This window comes from Microtus ochrogaster, linkage group LG5 (assembly GCF_000317375.1).
Source record: "Microtus ochrogaster isolate Prairie Vole_2 linkage group LG5, MicOch1.0, whole genome shotgun sequence".
NCBI classification, from domain to species: domain Eukaryota; kingdom Metazoa; phylum Chordata; class Mammalia; order Rodentia; family Cricetidae; genus Microtus; species Microtus ochrogaster.
In genome coordinates, this window is record NC_022031.1 from 52733552 (window position 1) to 52759221 (window position 25670).

Below are 25670 nucleotides of genomic sequence, written 5' to 3' on the forward strand. Positions count from 1 at the left end.
TCCTCCTCCTCCTCCTCTTCTTTCCCTTCCTTCCTCTTCCTCTTCTTTTTCTTCTTCTTCCTCCTCCTCCTCCTTCTCTTCTTTCCCTTCCTTCCTCTTCCTCTTCTTTTTCTTCCTCCTCTTCCTCCTCCTCTTCCTCCTTCTTCATTCCCTGAGCTCTGAGGGGAGAGACTTCATGGAAACAACTCACTTAGAGATGTGTGTTCCAAGGTTTCTTTCTCTTTCTTTTTGTCTCTCTGACTTTGTATTTTTCTCTCTCTATGTAATGGCTGGCAGTGGGTCTCTGTATATTTTCCCATCTGCTACAGGAGGAAGGCATTCTGATGATGACTAAGTGAGGCACCAATCTATATCAAAATATCTTTATGGTTAATTTTATTTCTTTTTTTCAGACCAGTAGTTTTTGCTTTTCCCTTAAGTCTCTGGGCTATCTAGTCTCTGATTCTTTGTCACCTGGTTTCAGGTATGGATTCTGTCTTGTGAAGTGTAAAATAGAATAGAGTAGAGGTGGGTAAAGGCATGAATAGGAAGATCGGGTGGGGAAGGTTAAGATAGAGTTTAGGGATGGAACATGGGGAAAGACAGTTAGAATTGAGGGGCATTTGAAGGATGGTATGAATTCCAGTGAAATGGAGACTACCTAAAATATAAAAAGGTGATCCTAATAAAGTCTCCTAATAATGGGGTGACAGAGTTACAACTGGACATCTCCTGTCACAAAACAAGTTCTCCAGTACCGGGACCGGACTGCATTCAATTGAGCTGTTGACCGATGGAGTCCCGTGGAAATCCCCAAACAACCCAGATTGTTGCAAAGTAATGGGTTGCCTTCTACAAACTGTCTGCAGGTCCCATTGCCAAGGACAACAGTTATACAACTCACTGAACGTGGAGAAGTAGGGCTGGTGCCAATACAGAGCCCTTGACATACAATGTATCCTGCCTGCAGACAGGCTTGCACAATGATGGTGCAGAACTGTGGAAGTGACCAACCAATGTCTGCTTGACTCCGGGTATTTTCATTCATCCATTTCAATTCAAAGAAAGAAAACCTGACTACTTGTTCATGAATGATAAAACACTATTTTTATTTGTATCTCTATATATTTAAAAATTTGCAAAGAAGTTTTGTTACTTAAATAATTTGAAAGTATGAGTTTCATTTCCAATCAATATATAGAGAAATCTAAAAGCAGTGAAATTTAAATGTCTTTAAAGGGCATGGGCCAAACAAAATATACTTATTTAAGTACAAATAAAATAAATATAGAGATAAAAATTAATTTTATACAGGAAGTTTAGGAGAAATTAGAAAAAAGGATAAATGTATAATATTTTGGTTGCATTAACCAAAATGTTTTAAAGAAAAACAAAACTTATATTTAAAATTTTTCATATAAGAAATAAAATATTAATGGAGCGTATCTCTTCTACTTATGCGCATATGCATTTTCAGTTCGCCCATATGAATGATTACATAGTAACAAATGGCTGACTCTAAAGGGAGGTGTTACTGACACAGGATGCTGCAATCGTGTTTTCTGTGGTTAGATATTGAGGACTTTAGATTCCTGCTTTTTTTTTATCCCCCGAATTTCAAGTTGTGTTTAGGTTTTCTGGATTGAACTTTTAAAATGACATCAGACATGTGATTTTCAAAGTTTTCTCTTAGTAGATTTTAAAAACTGTTTTGCTGAGCAAAGCTTTCACATTTTTTTTATATTCTAGGATTTGCTTTTTTGTGTTTTATTTTTAAAAATTTCATTTGTAATAATGTTTCATCTAAAGCTAAAGATGAAAGTGGCTGAACACAAGACGGGGACTTTGAACATGATTAAAGTCTCATGATGTGGGTGGTGCTTCAGTGCTAGATAGCTTCATTCCAATTCAAATAGCGAGCTTGAAAACCAAGCAGATCGTCAGGTTTCGACAAAAGCTATTGGTGCATTTAAGCAAGAAAACAAAAGCAGAGAAATAATGACTGCAGAAATATTTCTATGAAATTATTTATTCATATGTGTATGTAAATATATATCCATATATATGTATCTGTGTGTGAGTGTGTAAGTGTGTGTGTGTGTGTGTGTGAGTTAGTGAGATATGGACAAGGGTTTTACTTTAGTTCATAATTCCAAATAATTCTAGGTTCTGCATTCAAACCAGTGCATGCCTAAATCATATGATTTATAGGATAAAAATGGAGAAAATACTTTTGACTTAATATATATAGGCATTAGGATTTCAGAATTAAAAAAGACATAATAGATATTTAGAATATTCTGTAAATTTTAAGTCACAAAAATCACCTCGAAAAATACTAAAGGACAATTAAAAAAATCATAAAATTTTTGAGATGAAGCTGAAGTCGTAATTAGAGGGGATGTTATATTTACTGTTTTTTAATTTCAGGAAAAGGTTTATGAAAAAAATCTCAGTTTTCCATTTATTATGTGTGAAATTTTTAATAAAACATGAAGGAAATAAATGACATAGATAGCAAAAAATCAGATAATCACAAGATTTTATTAAATATTGTCTAACCATACCTCACAATAAATAAAGATATAGTACCCCAACATTGTCTTAGACTCTTTTTCTGTTTCTGGGACAAAATACTCTAATAAAAACAATGCAAAAGGTGTTCTTGCAGGCAGAAAAATTCTAGATTATAGTTTATCATTATGTGGAAGTCAGTTCATCAGGAACTTAAATGCAGCTTTTAAATATTTTAAATATTTTTAAAATACTTAAGTTTGTTAAATATTGCATCTACAGACAAGGGTAGAGAGCAATACATTGGCAGGTTCATGTTTACTAGTGCTCAGCTTGCTTACAGCTCTCTTATAGAGACCAGGATGCTCTTCTCAGATACAGGTCCCATCTACAGAAGGCAGATCTCTTAATAGCTGTCAAGATAACACCGCACAGACATCCTCACAAGTCAGTGCTGTCTAGGCAACCATTCACTGATGTTCCCTTCTGAGGTGGTTGTAAAAGATGATCACAGTCCACTCTTTGCCAACTTGACACAAAAGCACATCACTTTTAAGATATAATCTTTAACCACTTTTCGCCAAAGTCCCATGCTTTTCTCACAATCTAAAATATAGTCTAATTTTAAATTCCCCACAGTCTTTGAAGATGCCTTCACCTCTTAAGTCTCCTGTTAGCTGCTATGAAATCAAGTTTTATAAATAAAGTTTATACACACACACATATGGTATAGTGACATAGGATAAACATTTCAGTTTCAAAATGAAACTGTCGAGGTCTAAGGAATGATCAAACTAAACACCAGATTCAAGCAGCAAAGACGAATCTAGCAGCTTTGTCTTTTTGGCTGGAACTTATGATGAAAAAATATGCTAAGCTTCAAAGGGTGAATTATCACTACCCCTCCAGCTCTGCAATCTGCTGGGCATTTATCTTCTCTTTGAGTCTTATGATGACTCCATTTTACACCTGCAGTTCATGTTGTTAGATATCTCATGGTTTTCACATTTAACTGTGGTCCGTGCATTCGCACACAGTGTTCAAATTTGCATTGCAGTGGAATTCTATGATATGTTTTTTTTCTATTATTTAAGCTACAGATGTTTCTCCTTCCTTCCTTCCTTCCTTCCTTCCTTCCTTCCTTCCTTCCTTCCTTCCTTACTTTCTTTCTTTCTTTCTGTGAGACAGGGGTTTTCTGTAGCTTTGGAGCCTGTCCTGGAACTTCCTTTGTAGGCCAGGCTGGCCTCGAACTCACACAGAGCTCTGCCTGTCTCTGTATCTCGAGTGCTGGAATTAAAATTGTGCACCACCCGCAAGCACACAGTGATGTTTCTATTTCTTTAGTCTTTTACTATCATAAAATCATTTGAATCAGGTAGTTTGTATTCCTACTAGAGCAGTGGTTCTCAATCTTTCTGATGCTGTGATATTTTTTTTTCTGTGATAATGGTTTTAATTAGTGGATAGTTCTTTTCTGCTGTTGTCGTTAACACACTTTACTGTTAAGAATTTCTGAATTAAACAGTTCCCATTATCTAACAAAAGCATAATGCAGGTATTTACTATAAAATTACAGCACAAAGAAATGGTTTGATAACAAAGTGAAGAATGAGAAACTTAGAAACGACACAGACTTTACAGACTAGTAATGAGAAGTTGGCTGAAAGGACTCAATACATTGAACAACATTTTGGTAACCGATTCAAATGTAGATACTTTAGAAAGAATGTTTGAGAAGTAAAGGAAATTTTGCATCTTTGGTGATTACAAATTGATCCGGAAAAAAATACAAAGAGGAGAGTCTATCAGTAATCTAGGTTATAAAATAGATTTACAGAAAATTAGAACACAAAAAGTACAAATTAGAAGAGATTGCAGACTCTTAATGATGTCCAAAGATTGCCAGGAGACATTTCCAATCTATGGCCCATTTCTGAGATAAAAGCTTATAAAATAATTCATTTAAACAAAACCTTAGATGGTGACAAAGACTTAAATAGTCCCAGGGAATCGGCTAAATCAGAGACAAAAGTGCCTTTGAGTGATGAGACATTTCAGAAGGCACATGTGGATCGTGTGGATCTGAATCGTAACTGCGTTCTGGTCATAATAACCCAAAGAGTCCCATACAGGAATTTTAATACAGAGGGAAGATATTATCTTAGAATGGATCTTTTTATCACATAAACCCTGTAAAAAATTGAAAACCTTCGTGGAAAAGGTCTTTGAATTAATTATGAAAGGAAAATTGAGCCTTCATCATTTAGCAGGAATAGACCCGGAAGAAATTATAGGACCTTTTAATCATGATGAAATTAACAAATTATGGGAAGACAGTGAACCCTGGCAAAGAGCTTATACTATTTTTTTTGGAGAGATTAATAACAACTATCCCAAAAGTGAGAGAATTTGACTTATAAAGAGAGCTAATTGCATTCTTCCCCACACTGTATTGAACACACCAATAATTAGAGCCTCTACATTCTATAGTAATGAAAAGAAATCAGGAAGGGCAGGTTACAAATCAGAATATTTATGTAAAGTGGAACAAAGCCCTTATGATTCTGCTCAATGTTTGGGGATTTTATTAGACTACCTCCTGATCAATAAATCAAATGTAGGTTTCTCATGTCTGACATAAAGGTATTGATCTTTGGGAAGCAAGGGGAAAGTAGCTCTCTTGGTATCTGAATGTAATATGCAAGCTGGAGAAAAGTCCATTGATTGTCCTACCTATCTGAAAAGCCTGTGAGTAATAATAAGGACCAAGCTGGTAAAATATTCCTTATGATGGAGTGAGCACTTTTATCTTGTGGATAAAAAAATCCAAGAGCTAGCTAATTGGATTTAAGTCTAATCTACTCAATAGGAAGAAATTTATGCGTGATGTTATAAACCTACCCAACTACTCACGACGAAGAAAGGCATAGATGGATCCTAGAGAAGAGCCCAGTAATTGTCAGTTTCCTAAACAAATATAATTTCTAGCTTTATTTTATGGAATTATTTCATGTCTACAGATAAATGTAGCTCTCATCCCTCATGAAAGAAACATCTCTTTTACAACAGATGAAGGTGGTAACAGGGACCCATATCTGGCCAATGCGCAGAAAATTTGTGACTCTGGAATTCAGAGCCTCAGTTAAAACATCTTCACCTTAGGATGAGTGAAAATTAAAGAAGAGACAGCTGAAAGATTAGATAAAAAGGAATCCAGGGACTAGCATGTAAAATGAAAAAAAATATTTTAAATAAAAAAGAACAGCAGGGAAAGGATATCTGGAGATATACAGTGTGTCCTTGGCTCTCAATAATATTGTTGCCTAAACAAAATCAATATAATGGCAATACCAACTGACATATCAATGAAGGTTGTGGAAATTTCACAAGGCCCTATCATTAGTTAAATAGTTTCAGGAAAGCAGTGACTGCTAAGAGAGGAAGGATTAGTTTTCTCCATGAGAAAAAAGCTCCTTCATAGGTTATCCTATTCTTAGTCATCAGCCTTAAACTCAAGTACGTGCACATAGTATGTAATTAAAGAAGAAACGGGCATGGGAAGGATACAGGAAGATTTGGAGGTGAGAGAAGAAAGAGTGAAAATGATGTGAATACAGTACTTGGGTGAAATGCTGAAGAAAAATTCAAAATTTAAATAAGAGAGATTTTTCCCCGGGGAGATAGTCTGTTTCAGTGTCAAGATGTTAAAGGGATGCCTGTCGGTCATGCGCCGTGAGTGGCAATCCTCACTGACTGCTGTCTGTCAGTGTAGAGACATACTTTTCAGACATGAGGACACTTAAAACTGTGTTGCATTTTAACTGAACCACAATGACCACACATTAGCCACTAGGTGATATTTGGTTGCAGTTTTCTTTATGGTATATCACATAATACATGCCGTGCCATAAACTTTTTTTTTTCTTTGTCTGTTTTCTTTCTCTGTCCCTTCACCACTCAGATTTGCTGATATACAAATAGAAAAATCCATTCAAAGCACCTAAACTGTTTTGCCTTTCACTCTTTTCAGGATCCGGCCTTGATGGGTTCATAAGGTCCAGGGTTGGGGCGTGTACATTAGAGATGTTAGGCAGAAGAAAACAGATACAAAAGAAAAGACAGAGACACAGTTAGAGTCAGGAGGGCAGCCCAGTGAATACTGAATCCACCCACATTTATCTTTCATAGGCTTTATATACCACAATCCAAAGAGGAGTGGGAAGAGAAAAAAAGACCTCTTTACCAAAATGCAAAAAACAAACAAAGTTATCACCTTCTCAAATGCCCAAAGCATCAAGTAGCCACACCCTGGGTCAAACCTCCTGTTAGTCAATAACCTCGAAGGAACAAGAATAGGCTGAACTCTCTGACCTTTGGGCACCAACATATTCCCACTAATTTATTTATTTAGGCCTGCACTTCTACTACAGAATAGACTACTGTACCTGCCTTAGGATGTCTTCTTCCACCTTTCAAACTTACCTGTAATCAGTACATACATCTGTCAGGGATGTGCTCACTTAGATTGCTTGTACACCTAAGAAACCAAACTTTACAAACAGATTTAAATATTTGTTCATTAAACAAGTTTAAAAATCACTACATGATCTAGTAGGAATATTCTCAGTAGGCATCAGTCTCTAGACAGAGATATTTTTATGTACTTAAAACAATGACTGTCTAAAAAGCAAAAGTTTTGTATGATGGAAAAGCATTGATTCTCAGTTTATTGAATTAATCTATAAAATGTTATAGCCTTTATATTATTGGCAACTATATTTACTTTTTAAATAAAACCATTTTCAAAATAATTTAATCCTAGCATTATTATTGTTGCAAATGTTAGAAAACGATTTTAATGAGATCATTTTGTTGACTCATCTCATTTCTGCCGTGCAGCTCGGCTACTTTACATCTGATGAATTTATTCCATTTTAATAAATTTTAAAAACAAAAAATGTTTTATTTGGTTATGTGGGAAATATTATAGGTTTGTAAATAGGAACACTATTATATAATCAATGGTATGGTTTTTGTTATAGCAACTATCCGTGGCATATTAATTTTATGAAGAAAAGATTTTATTCCTCTCATGCTCCATAGGTTGAACATTGCTTAGCTTGTTTAGGGAAGATGATGTCATGGTAACCTGTCATGCCAGTCAGGTGTACAGAATGAGCAATCTAACCTCCAATTAACAATCAGAGCAAGACTACAGTCCTGACAGAACTGTTGGCTCTGCTTCACCTGTTGGTATGATGCTCCTCTTCCACAGTATGTGACAAGACTATTTTTATTTCTATTAATTCTCATGAGGGACTCCTCAAATCCAAACATTTTGTGAATAAGTCTTCCCTTTCAGATTTTCCCAGGGTTTCTCTAGTCATTCAGACCTCTTATGGTGCTCGACCGGAGTGGTTGCTCATTTGCTTAGATCCTCTGTACAAACAGCATGTTAGATATTTCCAAGTTCTCTGCTGCCATGTAATGAATAAAGTTAAAACTATTAGGAGTACAATGATTAATATTACATTACAGCTCCTGTGAGTTATACCCTTGGGAGAAGCTAACCCGTTAGTGTAACTAGTTAAGCTAGAAGTTTATGACTCTGAGCATTTCCGCTTCCTTCCCTGGTGGCTGGGAACACAGCATTTGTAACCAGAGTAACCTGCAGGCTTAGAAGGAAGGTAAAAGTGCTTGATTGGCAGAGGCACCATGCTACCTGAATTTCCTTGATTGGCAGAGGCACCATGCTACCTGAATTTCCTTGCAGCCCAGCGGGGTGACTGGTGACTGCTGGCACCCAAGTGGGAAGGAATTTTTTTCTCTGGGGCTGGTGTAGTGACCCAGCCCCTTTCCCTTGCATCTCTAGAGGTAAAGACATAAACAGTTAATCTCTTGGGCTATGATTTTGTGTTAATTGAAACCAAGGTGAAGGGTAAAGAGAGAATATTAATAGCTTGTTAGGTTAGAGCAAAGGGCCAGTAAATTACACCTTCCTGAGTCTGCTGCTAGAGAATTTAGGTGGGTTCATCAGTAAGAGATTTTGATGTTAACCACATCAACAAAATTATGAAGTGCTTCAAGGATTTTTATGTCATGCTTGCACAGGGGCCAAGCTCATTTTCTCTGCTTCGGTCTAGTTTTCGTGTCCATGCTGCCAAAGCTAGGACTCACTTGTAACTCTTTACGGCTACGGATTTTCTGCATGGCGTATCTCTTCCTATGGCGTGCATTGAGCTGTGAGAGCGCAGAACTACAAGCATGAAGCAACAGACTTCTGTCCCTTGCTTGGAGGAAGCTGCTGCCTTCCTAGTCTACAAAACAATCATTATTTGTTATCCCAGTGTCATTGGCTCAGAGGAATAAACACAAGTAATTACTTACTCAAGGTCTCATAAGCCTATACTTTCTGTGTCATCCCGGCTATATTATCACATGGACCTTGGGCTCTTTCTCCAAGCTTATTTAAATTGCCAACTGATTGTAGCTCGTTAGTCTCACAGGGATGAGGCCCATTATGTTCCTGTGTGATGGAAAAGAATGCTTTGAATTCCCAGTCCCTAGATTTTAGAATTCTTGGGTATGTGGTCATCTCTAAAGCATCTGCTTATCTCCCAAGTCTGCAAAAGAACATGTTTCTTCCTTTTATTTGGGAAGATTACCAACTGAGTACCCATGATTATGTCATCTAAAATCGTGGTTGCAAAATTAAATGTGATTCAGACTTTACCAAGCTGTTTAACATAATGTGTATCTGTAGGTCTTTGCATAAATCTGTTTGATACTCCGTATTAGAAGGTATCTCTTCCATCTCATAGATACTTGTGTAAACCGTAGAAACAGTTTCCATGCCACAAAAATAGCAATCCAAGCTGATGCTAACCTCTGCTCCACTGTGATATAGACATCTCCCATAACCATCATTTCCTGAAGGATTAGACTTTTGGAAAACTATAATTGATTTAAAAAAATGCAAATAAAAATATTAAAAATTAGTGGCAAAAGCAGAAACACAGTTTTATCATCTGAAATGAATTAAGATGTTGCCAGTCCTTGAATTGCATTACTTTGTGGGGATAAATCCTTGCCATACATAACACTGAGTTAATACCTACATCTCATTTTAAAAAAATTCAGAAACAGTTGTCAGTCAGTCAGTAAATCATTCCTCTTAATGGAACCTTTAAAATATCACTGTGAATTTGAACTTGGATTATCATTCTCAGTGTCTCTCTGTAGGCTGATAGTTAAGAGCCAAGGGCCTGTAACTGACAAAGGCAAGTGTGGGCATGATAAAGTATATTCACTTGTAATATGTTTACAGCTTATCTCCCAAAATTGTGTTTCATAGAATTTAATCTTATAACATTTTGTCCTAATTAGGGATACTATCACTGTAATGAAACTCCGTGACCAAAAGCAAGTTGAGGTGGAAAGGGTTCATTAAGCTTATATTTATCATCATCACTGAAGGAAGTCAGGGCAAGAGCTCAAACAGGGTAGGAATCTGAAGGCAGGAGCTGATGCAGAGGCCATAAAAGGGTGTTGCTAACTGACTTTCTCAGCCTCCTTTCTTATGTAGCACAGTACCACCAGCCCAGGGATTCCACCACCCACAGTGAACTCACTCTCTGCCATCAATCACTGATTAAGAAAATTCTTTACAGCTAGATCTTATGGAGACATTTTCTTATTTGAGGTTCCTCCCTTTCAGATGACTGTAACTAGTGTCTGGTTAATACAGAACAATCCACTATGCATTGCAATATTGAAAATATTGTATTTTTCTTTTCAGTGATGTCAGGGACTTGGAGTATGATTGATGTGTACATCAACATGTATGTTAAACTCTGGGGGAAAGCCAGTATGTTCAATGCATCGATCCATTGCTTCTACATGGAATGCTTTGAAGACTTATTTATGTTTTTTATTTTTCTATTTCCACTTCTAGTCTGCTCTCCAGGATGTTGAGATTGCCCAAGAAATAACGTTGCAAAGAAGACTTACCACTCTACCTAAATTCAAGTAAGACATCACTTGGCAATAAAATAGCATTTGTGGATTTTAATTAGTGAAAAAAATCACTATTTTCTTTATGACTGTAAGACAGTTATTATCCTGAATGTAATGGTTTTTTTTGAAACATCATTTGCTGTTTTGAAAAATCTGGGGGCTCTTACCTTTTTTCTGGTGTGGGAAAAACAGCAGTATTCTGAACATGCCAAGATTTTAGTCATAGTGTAGTATTGTATGAGTCTTTTGTGAGGACGGTATTGGTTGTATTTATTTCATTCTTCTTACACATCATTCAGGAGAAGAGAAATATCTGCTAGTTCTATACATTTGCATGTGTGTATGCAGGAGCAGTTCTCAATCTGTGAGTTACATCCTTTGTAAAATACCTATTCAATAGTGTTAGGAATTGAGACACTGATAAGTAGCAAAATTACAGTTATGAACTGTCAATGAAAATAATTTTATGGATAGAGATCACCACAACATGAACAACTCTATTCAAGGGTCACTGCAACAGGAAGTTGAGAAATACTGGTATGTAGTATTTATATTTATATTGAGTTTTATGCGCAGTGCGTAGCCTGTGTGTGTGTGTATGTGTGTATGTATGTGTATGTGTGTGTATGGGTGTGTATATGTATGTGTGTGTGTATTGTGTAGTTGTTTTTATAGAAGGCAGCATTCAATGCTGGATGTCTTCCTCAGTTTATCTCCACTAAGATTTTTCAGATAGTGTTTCTTTCTGAATCTGAAGCTCACAGATTGGGCTAAACATACTTGCCAGTCAGCCTAGGGAAATACCCTGTCTCTGCCTCTCTAGGGCTAACATGACAGACACATACTACCATACCCAGAATTTTTTTTTTAAACATGTGCTTACAGGGGTCAACTTAGGTCCTTAAACAACAAGCTTTTCCTGTTTGAGGCAATTCGTTTAAAATACAAGTATATTTGGTATATGATTAGATGCCTCATCATGACATATACTGGAGTCTCATTTGGCAGAGAGTTGAACTGTCTTGAATAAGAGAACATAAGTAATGTCTTCTGGAAGGATGTAGAAAAAAATATTCCCAACATGCTCCATATCAGGGAAAGTGGAAATTATCATTTGTCTAGTGATTTAGAATAAAGCTTCTTCCAGGAGCTGCTGAAAGATCAGTGTGGTCCATAACGTTATGCCAAGAAAAATGCCACACTTGAAGGGACCACATGCTACTTATTAGAAAAGGTAGAACCCTTGTTCTAAAGTTGAACTGGTAATTCTGTTTATTTTCTTAATAAATCATCATGGCATAGTTGAATTCTTACCGTGTGGACTATAAGAAACTTCTCTGTGGTATTAATGACAATCAGTGAACTCATTGCTCCTGTTGTATTTCACGATGTGCCAGTTCTTATGAGTGTGTTGTGTGTGCTGAGGTTCATGATACTTCTTTAGATGTACAATTGGAAGAATGCTTGAGTGCATGTCTTCATGTTACAGAAAACACAGAAGTTTGGAAATTCATGCTTCAGGTTTTTACGAGTCCAGCATCCTGCCTGAGCTCCATAAAGCTAGAATCCAATTCAGAAACACATGAGATTAAAAGCTACCAGGCCTCTGTCTACTTAGCTTATCATCCCGTGATACCAAGGAACTTGAAAGATACCAAGAATCTGTTGCGTGTGGGAAAATGTACTGGGCCATGAAATATACGAGGTTTATGAAGACTCCTCTCAAAAGATAGAAGTATCTCTCATTTATCAAAATCTACGTTTTCATTTGCTATAATACCAGTTGCCTAAAACCCATTGCATTTCAAAATAATACATGATATTTTTCAGAAATAAAAAATTGGAGAATTTAAGAGCCATGACTTTTTGAGTGTAGTGTTAATATCTTGCATCGTTAACACTTGTCCCATCTGAGCAAAAGTCACCAGCAAATTATTCATTCCACAGCTATCTCTGTGAACAGGGTGACACTTGAGATATGAGAGAGTATGCTAAAGAAGCATTCCTTTTTCATTTTGTAATTAATGGCTCCGCATTAGAAGAACACTGATGCTGATGATATCATTAGAGTATACTCTCATAGTATTTCTTTTATATCATTAGTTATTGTTAACCTCTTCCTGCACCTTGTTTATAAATTCAATTTTATACTTACTATGCATATGAAAAATTGGTATGCCTACAGTTTCACACATCTACTTGTTTCCAGGCCCATACTAAAACTGATGAGCTCTTAGAGCTATAAGTGTCATGGACAGGGAGAGGAAAGAAAGAGTTGGAGTGTTGGGGAGGTTCACTTGGTGGCTAGTCACATCCTCAAAGTATGTTCTGACAGGTACACAAGAGCAGTTAACATTTCACTGTTTGTACTCACATGTAATGGATCTCAAATATTCTTCCTGCTTCTTCTGTATACAGAATGCACATGCTTAGGTCCTGCTCACATATACTCATATGCAAAATAAGCATGCTTCCATTCTTGGATGGGGCAGGGCCCCTGAACAGTACGTAGTGACTGTTTGACCAAGGTGCCAATGGCTGTCCAAGCTGCCTGATCTTGTGTTCACTGATAATTCTGTCAGAACAAGATTATGCTATGTGTTAAGTATTCTAATTATGAAATTTGATGTTGCTGTTCTTTTTGTCTGTGCTACTGGGATGTTCGTGGCATAAACATTTTCTTTACTTTGTCATATCACGGCCTGTTTTCTCTGTGCATGATCAGCTGCCCAGAGAATCTATCTTCCCTTGAATTCTCTACTGGAATTGTTCAAGTTTCTGGTCCTTTTGGACATATTAATGATTCTGGAAGTCACTGGTTTTCGTTTTCCTTAAAAAAAAAAAAGTACCTATTGTTAGTTTTTCTGGCTAACTGTTCATGTTGGATAAAGTGGCATAAATGTAATGCAAGTCAGTTTAGCTTACTTTAGTGATTGATTGACCTGTGCGGCTTCTTTTCTCTTTGTCTTCTTTCTTTCTTTCTTTCATTTATTTGAGGCAGGGTTTCTCTGTGTAGCCCTGGGTGTCACTCTGTAGACTAGACTGGCCTCAAACTCAGAAATCTGTCTTCTTTCCTAAACTTTTTTGATTGGGTTCTATTTGTTGGTGTTATGTTTCTTTTCAATTTTCTGTATATCTGTATAATATTTTCTATATGTTAACCCCCAGTCAGAGATATAATTAGTAAGATTATTTTCCCTATTCTCTAGGCATTTTCTTCACTCTGATGAGATGTAATTTCTTGGACACAAATTATGTAGTTTCATGAGGTCCCATTTATCGATTGTTTTTTCTAATACCTGTAATACTGAGAACCTTTTTTATCAAACCTTTTAATTTACCTATGAGTTCAAATATAATTGATGTCTTTTTCCTCCAGCTGATTCTGTGTTTAAGATCTTATATTAGAGTCATTTGCATTTGGGTTTCACAAAAGGTCAGAGATAAAGATCTAATTTTATTATTTTATAAGTAGCTACCCCATTTGAATGGCAGCAGTTGTATTAGATGCTCTACTAGCTATTTTTGGATCTCGTTCCAATCAGAATAACTGAGATTAAAAATTAAAATGACAGTGAATGCTGGCATGGATGTGTAAGAAGAATTTATTCATTCTTGATGGGAGTACAAACTTGTACAACTACTATATAAATCAATGAGGAAACTTCTCAAAATAAGAGGAGACAGGCGCACCATAGTACCAGCTATACTGTTATTCCGCACATTCTGGAAGGGTTTGATATCTTTCTGCAGAGTTATTTCCATCCATGTTCATTGCTGCTCTATTGACAATACTCAGGTAACATTCTAGATGAATAAATCATCAAAATGCACTACATATTAAAAGTGGAATACTTTTCAGCTTCACATGAATGTTCAGATGCATGAACAGATCTGGAAATAATTTTGAGTGTGGTCAAGCAGACCTAAAAAGAGAGAACACAAGTTATCTTTTCTATGTTGATTGTCAATTTGAATTTTTGGGTAAGTATGCTTAAACTGGAGTACCCATAGAAGTCAGGAAATTAGTGTAAATCCATTCGAGGAATTTTGAGGGATGAGAATGGAACACGAGTTGTATGAAGGTGGAAATGGAAACATTAAACTGGGATGGCTACCTGGGGTGAGGAATATGTGATTTTATGTGTGATATGAGAGCCAGAGAAGGGAATATTGCAGGTAATAGACTTCAGATGGGAATAGGGAAGGGAGTTGAGGGGCTGGAAGGGAGGGAGAATTGATTAAAGCTAAAGACCCATAAATAAGTAGTAGTATGAAATTGGAGCACTGGACTGAGCTCCCAAGGTCCAAATGAGGAGCAGAAGGAGGGAAAACATGAGCAAGGAAGTCAGGACTCTGAGGGGTGCGCCCACCCACTGAGACAGCTGGACTGGGACTGATGGAGCATGTGATCAAACTGGACTCTCTGAACATGGCTGACAAGAAGGGCTGACGGAAAAGCCAAGGACAATGGCACTGGGTTTTGATCCTACTGCATGTACTGGCTTTGTGGGAGCCTAGCTGTTTGACTTCCTAGACCTGGAAGGAGAGGGGAGGACCTTGGACTTCCCACAGGGCAGGGAACCCTGACTGCTCTTTGGACTGGAGAGGGAAAGGGAGGGGAATGGGGGGAGGGGGAGGGAAATGAGAGGAGGGGAGGAGGTGGAAATTTTTAAGTAAAAATAAATAAAAATAAAAAGAACTTTTTTTTACAAACTAATTTAAGAATATAATAACATCCACTGCATAGGTATATAATACCAATCCCAGAAGCCAAAGGTTATTGTAAGATACACCTCTGTTGGTTGTTGACAATAAAAGTTCCAAGTGCTGTAAACAACATCCAATGGTTCTTGGTTGCAAAAGACACCATTCACATTGTACATAGGAAATAATGAAATCATGCTAAAATATTCTCCCTTGTTGCAATGTTGTCAACCAGAAATGTCATTAATGTTCTTACCCATCTGTGGACCTTGCATGATATAATGCCAATATGTCAGTTAAGATATATGCTCGTTGGTGTAATAGTGGCATGACTGGTATAGAGGTAACAGTGTTTTGTTTGGAATCAGGGCATACTTCTCAGAAGCAAGTCCATTGGTGGCGTTGTAAAAAAAAAAATAAAAAAGCCCATGATAGGGAGGCTATAAGTTTCAGGGGTGAACTTACTACTTCTGTTATGTTTAATGAAAATTTTGCCAAAACAATTGATAAACATGTAGGCTTATATCCTCAAAATAATTCTGTCAAAGGAATTATTCAAAGAAGTTTCTTATTATAGTAAATGGAGGTTAATGAAGAAAGTCATGCCTAGTCAGGTTGCCGAGTGAGAATAAGAAGTGATGTGTTCTAAATCTTCAACTGAAAATCCATAAGATCCCTTCAAGGCTCAGAAAACAACTTGGAAAATTAGATTACATTCTTAAAGAGTGTAAGATCCAGATGGTGGTAAATATGGCTTTGAAATCTTATATTCTCACCGTGACTTTACTGATGCACCCCTAAATCAGAGAGACCATGATTCTTTAAAACGAGTCTACATAATACTAGACCCATTAATGGAGAGGTGTTCTTTGGACTGGCTTCTCTCTTGAGAAATATTGGAAACTGATAGATTCTGGAGGAAAGTAATCATTGTCTTTAATGGCATTTCTTCTGGAGCAGTTATCAATGCTCCAGAGAATACCTCAACACCCATGACTTATATAAACAGCACTAGTAAAATTCCGTAAGTCACAGAACAAACCACAAACAAAAAAAACAAAATGATAGGAGAGTTGTTCTTGTTACTTTTTATTGTCAATTTAACACAAATTAGTATCATTTGAGAACTTCCTTTGAAGAACTGAGTCAATCAAATTATCTTGGGGCCATGTATTTGAGAGATTGTCGTGGTTGAAGACTGGTGTTGGAAACTTCAGCATACTATGGGTAGCACCATATCTAAGCATTTGGCTTTGGAGTTTATAGAGAACTTCCAAAACATAGGAGAATAAATATATTTTATGGTTTCTGCTTCAGTTTCTACTTGATTTCCTGACTTTGACTTTCCTCAGTTATGAATTGTCATTTAGGAGTATATGCTGAAATTAACCATTTCCTCTTCTAAGATACTTTGGGTCATGACATTTATCACAACATCTGGAAGAAAATATATTTAACAAAATCATAAAAAATTTTCCTAACCAAAGAAGGACATGCCTATAAAAAGTGAAAGAAGTTTACAGAACACCAAATAGATTGGATCAGCGAAGAAAATTCCTATGCCATATAGTAATCAAAACATTAAACACATAATACAAAGACAGAACATTAAAGGATCCAAGAGAAAAAGGACAAACAACATCAAGGCATACCTACACCTGACTTCTCCTACAGACACTCTAAAAACCAAAAGGGCCTGGACAGATGTCTTGCAGAATCTAGGAGATCACAGATTCCAGCCCAGACTACTAGCCCAGAAAAATTTTCAATCATCATACACGGAGAAAGCAAGATATTTCATGAGAAAGTTAAATTTAAATAATATCTACCCATACTTTCAGCCCTGTAGAAGGTACTAGAATTACAACTCCAACCCAAAGACCCATGAAAACATAGGTAATAATTTCACACCAGCAAAGCCCAAAGAAACACAATCACACACACACACACACACACACACACACACACACACACACACACACACACATTCTACCATCACCACCATCATCAACAGCAATGAAATAATAATCATTGGTGACTAATATCTCTCATTATTAATGAATTCAATCCCTCAGTTAAAAGACTCAGACTAACTGGATGGAAACAAAAATAGTATTTGTCCTTCTACTGCATGCAAGAGACATACTTCAACACCAACATTACTTCAGAGAAAAGGGCTAGAAAAAGAGGTCCGAGCAAATGAAACTAAGAAGCAAGCTGGTGTAGTCATTCTCATATCTAACAGAAGAGCGTTCAAACCAAAATTAATTTAAAAAGCTGGAGAAGGACATTACATAATCCTCAAAGTAAAATTTCAAGAAGACATTGCAGTTTTTAACATCTACGTTACAAATGCAAGGAATCCACATTTGTAAAGGAAACATTACTATAGCATAATTCACACACTGAACTTCACATATCAATAGTGAGAGACTTCAATACACCGCTGCTGAGGCATAATGCTTTTGTACACTATAAAAATTTGTTACTCCTATTCGTTTAGTAAAATGCTGGTTGGCTAGTGGCCAGACAGGAAGTATAGGTGGGGCAACCAGACTAGGAGAATTCTGGGAAGAGGAAAGTTAGAGACACAGTTGTCATCCACAAGCAGAGGAAGCAAGGTGAATATGCCTCAATGAGAAAAGGTACCAGCTGCATGCTGAAAAATAGATAAGAATTATGGGTGAATTTAAATTGTAAGAACTAGTTAATAATAAGACTGAACAACAGGCCAAACAGTTTATAATTAATATAAGCCTCCGTGTGTTTATTTGGAACTGAATGACTGGGTGGGACAGAAGCATCTGTCTACATACCACTCACCAATGGACAAGTCATTCAGACAGAAACTAAACAGAAAAATAATGAAGCTAACAGATGTCACGAATCAAATGTACCTAATTAATATCTGCAGAACATTTCACCCAAACATAAAAGAATAGACATACTTCTCAACACCACACTGAACGTTCTCCAAAATTGCCCACATACTTAGTCACAAAGCAAGTCTCAATAGATAAAATAAAATTGAAATAACACTCTGTCCTATTGAACCACCGAGGACTAAAGATGGATTGCAACACCAAAGAAGCAATAGAAAACCTTCTACCACATGAAACTGAATAACTCCTTAATGAATGATCACTGGGTCAAGACAGAAATAAAAAAAGACATTAAAGACTTCCTAGTATTCAATGAAAATAAATGAACAACATCCCTAAACTTGTGGGACACAATAAAAGCAGCACTGAGAAGAAAGTCATTAACACTAAGTGCTTTTATAAAGAAATCACAGAGATCCCATACTAGCAACTTAACAGCACACCTGAAATCTCTAGAACAAAAAGAAGTAAACACACCCAAGAGGATTACAAGACAGAAAATAATTAGAGGGCTGAAATCAATAAGATGGAAACACAAGGAACAATATGAAGAATCAGTGAAGCAAAGAGTTGGTTGTTTGAGAAAAATCAACATCATAAACAAACACCCAAATTTACTAAATGACAAAGAGAGAATATTCCAATTAATAGAATCAGAAATAAAAAGGGGCTATAAAATAGACAATGAGAAAATCCAAAGAGTAACTCGATCATACTTCAAAAACCTGTACTTTACAAAACTGGAATAGCTAAAAGAAAAGGACAAATTGCTCAACAGATACCATTTGCCAAACATAAGTCAAGATCATACAAACAATGTAAACAGACCTATAATGACTAAGGAAATAGCAACAGTCATTTAAAGACTCCCAATCCAAAAAGAAAAAAAAAAAAAGCAGAGGGCCAGATGCTTTATGCACAGAATTTTAGAAGACTTTCCAAAAAGAGATAATCCCAACACCCCTTAATTATTCCATGAAATATAACCAGAAGGAACATTGCCAAATTCATTTTACGAGGCCACAGTAACCCAATCCACAGGCAGACTTACCAGATAAAAAGAGAATTACAGACCAATTTCCCTTATGAACATGGATGTAAAAGTACCCAGCATTGTACTCAAAAACCGAATCCAAGAGCACATCAAAAAGATTTTCCACCGTGATCAAGTAGGCTCCATCACAGAAATGTAGGGCTGTTCAACCTACCATATAAAAATCTTTCAATGTAATACACCATATAAACAAAATTCAGCATCCATTCATGATGAAAGTCTTGGAGAGATCATGATACAAGGAACATACCTAAACATAATGAAAGCAATATAATGAAGCCAACATGAAATTAAATGGAGAGGTTTTTTTTTTTTGTTGTTGGTTTTTTTTTTTTTTTTTTTTTTTTGAGAGAAGCAAGTGCAAGTCTTTATTTCTGCGTGGGGTGGGTGGGAGGGGAAGGATCCTGTGACTGCAGATGGACATCTCAAAGTTGGTAGTTCTCACCTCTTGCCGGCTGGCAGCTTCGGCCACTTGGGCACTTTTCCCAGGCTTCTCCTCACAGGTTGGCTGTCCCCTGAATGGGCTCTGGGGGTCCCAATGCCCCGTCCTCAGCAATTGGCTCAGACTCCAGGGATACGGGGTCAGGAGCTGGCAGCAGAGGTGGGAACCGGTGGCCCGGTACTTACACCCGGCCCCCAACACTTTAGCTGCAGATGGGGAGACAGTGTGTTCTAGCAGTCCGGAGTACAGGTACAGACCTGTTGGTTCTTCAGCTCCAAAGTGCACAAGAGCAGCAAGGAAGAGGTTTACCTGAAAGAGAGTCAGCATGTGGTCATCCAGGACCATTTTGGGAGGAGCGATGAACTGGTAAAAGGAGAGCTCGGGATTCCCCAGGTGGCTCCTATCAAAGCCTCGCAAGTCCCCCACTTGTTTCAATCAAGTCAACGCTTTATTATCAGTTTCATGCTTTATAGAAAGAAGTGTGGAAAAGGCCAGGGTTGTAAAAAAAAAAAAAGTCACGTTCTACCCATTGCTCTATTTACACGCAACTGAAGGGGAAACCCACGTCAGGCTCAGCAGCTACACTTCTCTGAAGCCTCTTTCCAAATGCAGCCCTGATAGCACTTCACACACCCCATGGGGCAGCAGGAAAAGCAGCTTTTCTTGCATGCGGTGCATTCGCAAAATACGGCTCAGGAGCAGGATCCCTCAGGAGCACTGGGGGTCATGATGAGTGGAGGCGGTGGCTGAAAATCGACGAGAAACCGAAGTTGGAGTGCTAGGAGAAATGCAGTTACCTACAGACCTTAAAAGAACAATACTTAGCTTCATGCGGAAAGACAAAAGACTTAAGATAGCAAAGACAATCTTCTGCAATAAAAGTGCTTCTCAGGGCAGCACAATCCCTGATTTCAAGCTGTTCTACAGAGCTTCAGTAAGAAAAATTGCATGTCACTGGCATGAAAACAGACAGGTCGGTCAATGGAATTGAACTGAAAACCAGACATAATCCATACATCTATGGACACTTACTTGCTTTTTCATAAAGAATCCGGAAATACCCAATGGAAAAAAAAAACTTCAACAAATAATGGTGGACTAACTGGGTGTTATGATGCAGTGCAAATTGATCCATATCTATCACCCTGCGCAAAATTTCAAGTCCAAATGATCAAGACATTAATATGAATTCAGATCCACTGAAATGGATAGAAGAGAAAGTAGGAACAACCTTGAACACATTAGTGCAGGCATTAAGATCAACAATTAACAAATGGGACCTTATGAGACCGAAAAGCTTCCGTAAGGCAAAGGAAACTATCAAAAGAACAAAAGCACAGCTTACAAAATGAGAAAAGATTTTTACCAACTCCATATCTGACAGAGAGCTAATATCTAAAATATATAAAGAACTCAGGAAACCCCTCAAGTGAAGAATAAAGAAAATGTGGTTCATTTACACATCGGAGTTATCACTCAGCTGTTAAAACAATGACGTGATGAAATTTGAGGGAAAATGGATAGAACTATAAAAAAAAAATTACCCCGAATGAGGTTATCCAGTCTCAGAAAGACAAGTATGCTTTGGACTCAATTATAAGTGAATATTATTTATAAAAAAAGATGGTCATGCTAAGGCCCACAAATCCAGAGAGGCTAAATAACAAGTGGAGCTTAAGGGGGTATGCAAGGATCCCACAGGGAAGGGAAAGTATAACAGAGTTTGCAGGTAGACTGGGCAGGTGTGGTTGAGAACGGGAGGGATCAAGAAGCAAAGGGAGGCCGGGCGATGGTGGCGCACGCCTTTAATCCCAGCACTCGGGAGGCAGAGGCAGGCGGATCTCTGTGAGTTCGAGACCAGCCTGGTCTACAGAGCTAGTTCCAGGACAGGCTCTAAAGCCACAGAGAAACCCTGTCTCGAAAAACCAAATAAATAAATAAATAAATAAATAAATAAATAAATAAATAAATAAATAAATAAATAAAAGAAGCAAAGAGAGGGAAAAATATGGGAAAAGCAGGACTGGAATTGGGAGGCTGTTCGGTGGTGAGGTGAAAACCTAGTGCAATGGAAACTGCATAAATCTACTAGAGTAATTCTAGCAAAAACTCCCAGTAATGGATGATATGGAGCCTGAACTGTCTATTTTCTTTAACCATTCATGGCCTTAAATGGAGGGATTGTGACCCCAACCCAGTCACAAATCCTTTGACCTACAGTCTATCCCGCCTGCAGAACGTTCTGGAACTAGAGCCCTGTAGAATCCTCAGCAAAGAGACCAGAGAGACTTTTATCCAACTTCTGATGGGTGATAGACATACAGTCCTGCAACCAAACATCAGGCAGAACTCGGGGAGTCCTGTGCAGAAGGAAGACAGATGGATTGGAGGAATAAGAGGGGTCAGGGACACCCAGAGAACATGGCCTGCAGAATCAATTGACAGGGGCTGATGGGGCTTGCAGAGATCAGGAACCCTCTAAGGGTCTTACCTAAGTCCTTTGCATACATGCTTTGGATGAGTTAACTTCATGTTTTTGTGGGATTTCTAATAGTGGGATCAGCAGAGTTCGCTGACTCTTTTACCTGCTTACGGAACCCTTTTCTTCTTGCTGGGTTGCCTCACCCAGCCTTGATGTAAGTGTATGTACCTGGTCTTATTGTAGCATATTATGCCATAAGGGATTGCTAGCCAGTATGGAGCAGAAGTTAGTAGTTTCAATGAACACAGTGAGGCTGGGCATTGCTGTGAGAATTATGCTTGTGTATCAATACCTCAGAGCAGATAATTTGTCATATTTCAAAGAGAAAAGATGTCAGTAGTGTGAAAACTGAATATTTTAACACTAACATAAAAACTTATGAAATAGAGATTAGACTTAAATTTGATTTCCATAATAGTTCTCAGGATTAAAGTTCTTTTAATTTTTGATGTAAATCTAAGCTAAACTCTGTAGGGTTAATTCTCCAGGGAATGATTGAAGAAAGGCTGTTTTGTAAACAGTGGGAAAAAGGTTTTCTTGCATTAGAGGTTTTTCTTATTTTTTATTGGAAATCTGAATTATCCCTAACAGGTTTATAGTTGTTCCCATTCATTTTTAATCTATTCAATGACTATTACAGATAATCCATTCTATTCCAACAGCTGTGATTCAGAGACAGATGCTGTATAGTTTACTGTATTCGAAAGTACACAGTCCAACTGTGCTACCACTGAGCTTCTGTAGAGGAAGACCAGTCTTTTGCTTCTAATTCTTTATAGAACAATTTTAAATTTCATTAGGCAAACTCTCATACTATTGCAAAATGTAAATCTATCATATTTTACGATTATCTCCATGATGAAGGACTTCAATCACAGTACGAAGAGTAAGCATAATGTCTGCTCTCAGGATTACAACTCAGAGCTGCTGTTATTAAACAGTCGGATAGTGGTGACATCAGTAATAATGTGATTCCTGGAAATTAGTTTCAAATGCAAAGCAACAGTTGACTTAAATTGTTTCTTCTGAGGAAAAACATAAGAATTAATTAATCATCAGTAATTGGCCTCTTATGTTATTAATGCTCCTCTGAAGCAATTACTGTTATTGGTCTATTGTTGAATAACACTCAGGAATGAGATATTGGTGTATAAACCTGGTAGATCAACAGAATGACAGAGAAACGATCAGGTGACTCTGCCTCTTCGCAGGCCTCAGATCAAAATGGCCTGCAAAACTTTCTAAGCCCTTCTCTATTCCCTCCTATGTCTCTCTATCCTAGTCTGGGTCTTCCAAAAAACCCACAGTTAATTCTGGCCAGCTAAATGTTGACTTTGCCCCATCATTCAAAGTTCAACTTTACTGACAGTCCTGGGAACATTAGAGTGTGATATCCCACAATAACCCTCTCCACAGGAAACCAAGAAAAGAAAGTTGTCTTTAGAAAACAATGCTGTTTGTCCAGGTCTTGGTGGAACACGTCTTCAATTCAAGCACTTGTGAGACAGAGACAGGAAGATCTCCATGAGTTTGAAGTCAGCCTGGTCTACAGAGTAAGTTTCAGGACAGCCAAGACTGTACAGAGAAAACTTGTCTTGAAAAACCAAAAATAAATAAGCAAATAAAGAAATATCAACAATGAACAAAAATAAAACAGCACAATCCCTCAAAAAAATAAAACAAAACATTTCTAGTGGTTTTCAGAGATAAATTGTTTCCACAAAGCTTCACGCACACTCGCACCTTGCTAACCCTTTACCATATCCCACTGACAAATAACAAGGTGCTCTGCCCAGCACACGGGTGGCCTGCTTGGTCATTGGAGGCATGCAGCCCAATTGATTTCAGCAATAAGGAATCCACCTGACTCTCCTTTCCACAGCAGGAGAAAAGCAGCTTGAGAACATGAAAGGAAGTGGTGGTCTGGAAAAATAAAAAGGGTAAATTGGGCTGAGAGCAAGGAGTGCAACCACCCACGGCCCGTTTGTTATTGCAGGGAAGCATGCGACTGGCAATATTTGCTGGATACATACTTCATTATTGTTTCCTTTCACTGCGATTTTCTTCCCTTTGCACATAACTTTTTCAGTATTTCCTGTCTCCATCTTTCTTGCTTAGCTTCAAAATGAAGCTGAAAGGTTAGCCTTTTATTTTGGTCAGATAGCTTGTCATTAAAAATGAAGCTAAGAGGTTAGCTTTTTCTTTTGGTGAGACAGATTGCTAAGGGTTTGTTCATAATTGTGTTTGCTGTATGAGGATATAATTTTTTTTCAAGGGCGAAAGCAAACCCTCTGCCTTTAACCTGTATGTGTAGTGTGTTCTGTTTGGATCACGGTTGGGCAACAGATATTTTATTCTAAAGAGTTTTTATTCTCATTCTGGACCCCTAGAAGCAACATTATGAGTAAAAATAGAATGGTGTTTGGTAAATGATATTGATTTTGAAGAATTAAGTACTTGGGACAGCTTGACCCAAGCCCACGAAATGAATCTGTGTCATCTGTGTCGTTCCTTTTTGATGATGAGATAAATCAGGGTAGCTGCAGAAACCTTGTTGTCTTGAGCTGGAAGAGCACAAGACACATTTGCAAAGGACAGCCTTCGCGTATGTGGCTCCAGAAACCACTTATTGTCCATTGTCTAGTCTCCTTCACTGCATTAGAATATTATGCTAGAAGGTAGATTGTCAATCATTCCTCATGCGGTTTTCATTCTTTAAGCTTTACAAGGAGAGGGTTACAGAATCAGAGGACTTTTGAGAAGCTAAGTGAGGTTGAGCCAGCCTTCCAGGGCCTTAGCTGTGGAAACCAAAGGGAGTCCTTGGGCTATCAGGGTTGCTATGATACAGCGTGAGTTTGGACCTTGGCATGTCCCACTGTGAATGATGACCATGGGGGAGGTGAATGACAGAATACACCATGCACAGAGAGCTGAGTGTGGAGTTTTATTAAAAGGAAGGGAAGAAAAAATGAGAGAGAGCCAGAGAGAGGGCTTCAAGTCCATATTCCATCCTCAGTTTATCTGGGGGCAGGGGAAGAACGTCCAGCACATGAGTTTTGTGACTCACATTCAAATCTGTCAGCACCCAAAATTTCTTCACAAAATCTTCTTAAAACTGAGCTCTGGAATCCATGGATTAATGAACCTCTCAGTCTCATCAGAGAAGCTTTCATTTATATTAGGTAATAATTAATACACCAACTGGCCAAAGTACATAGGATAAGAGATTATAGAATTCTCTATCTAAATAAGATATATGTGTCATACCCCTTTCTCCTAAAGTTCAGGAATTGTTGGAAAAGGGAACAGTAAGAGCGTTAGAGCAGAGCTGGCAGAAAAATATAAAGCACCAGTCTTTGGGACACAGCAAGGCATCTAAACAAGCTCACAGTAGTTATAATGGAATATAAACCTGTGCAAACTCAAGGAAGGCCAAATCCCAGCGTGGAGAATGGAAGTAGACACAGTGGCCAGTCTTTACTCAAAGAGATATTGGCAACTTATTATTACTGGGAGGAGAGTTAGTTTGCTTAATAAAGTTGCCTCTAGCAAGTTGACCCCATGATTGCATAGAGGGGAGGTTCCCAATCTGTG

General features: G+C 37.6%; 1 protein-coding gene and 1 non-coding gene across 3 annotated transcripts in view; one reads left to right on the plus strand and one right to left on the minus strand.

Moving 5' to 3' along the window:
- The window catches only part of Sntg1 (syntrophin gamma 1), a 400484-nt gene that overhangs the window by 143555 nt on the left and 231259 nt on the right, over positions 1-25670 (plus strand). Inside the window, exon 3 of one of the 2 annotated variants that reach the window (XM_005362238.2) lies at positions 10448-10521. The exons of the other annotated variant lie outside the window; for it this stretch is intronic. The gene's annotated coding sequence lies outside the window, so the exon portion shown is untranslated. The remainder of the gene's footprint in view (positions 1-10447; positions 10522-25670) is intronic. 2 annotated transcript variants of the gene reach the window in all.
- On the minus strand, positions 8560-8662 carry LOC113457787. Its single transcript, XR_003378282.1, has one exon. It is a non-coding gene; the product is annotated as a U6 spliceosomal RNA (small nuclear RNA).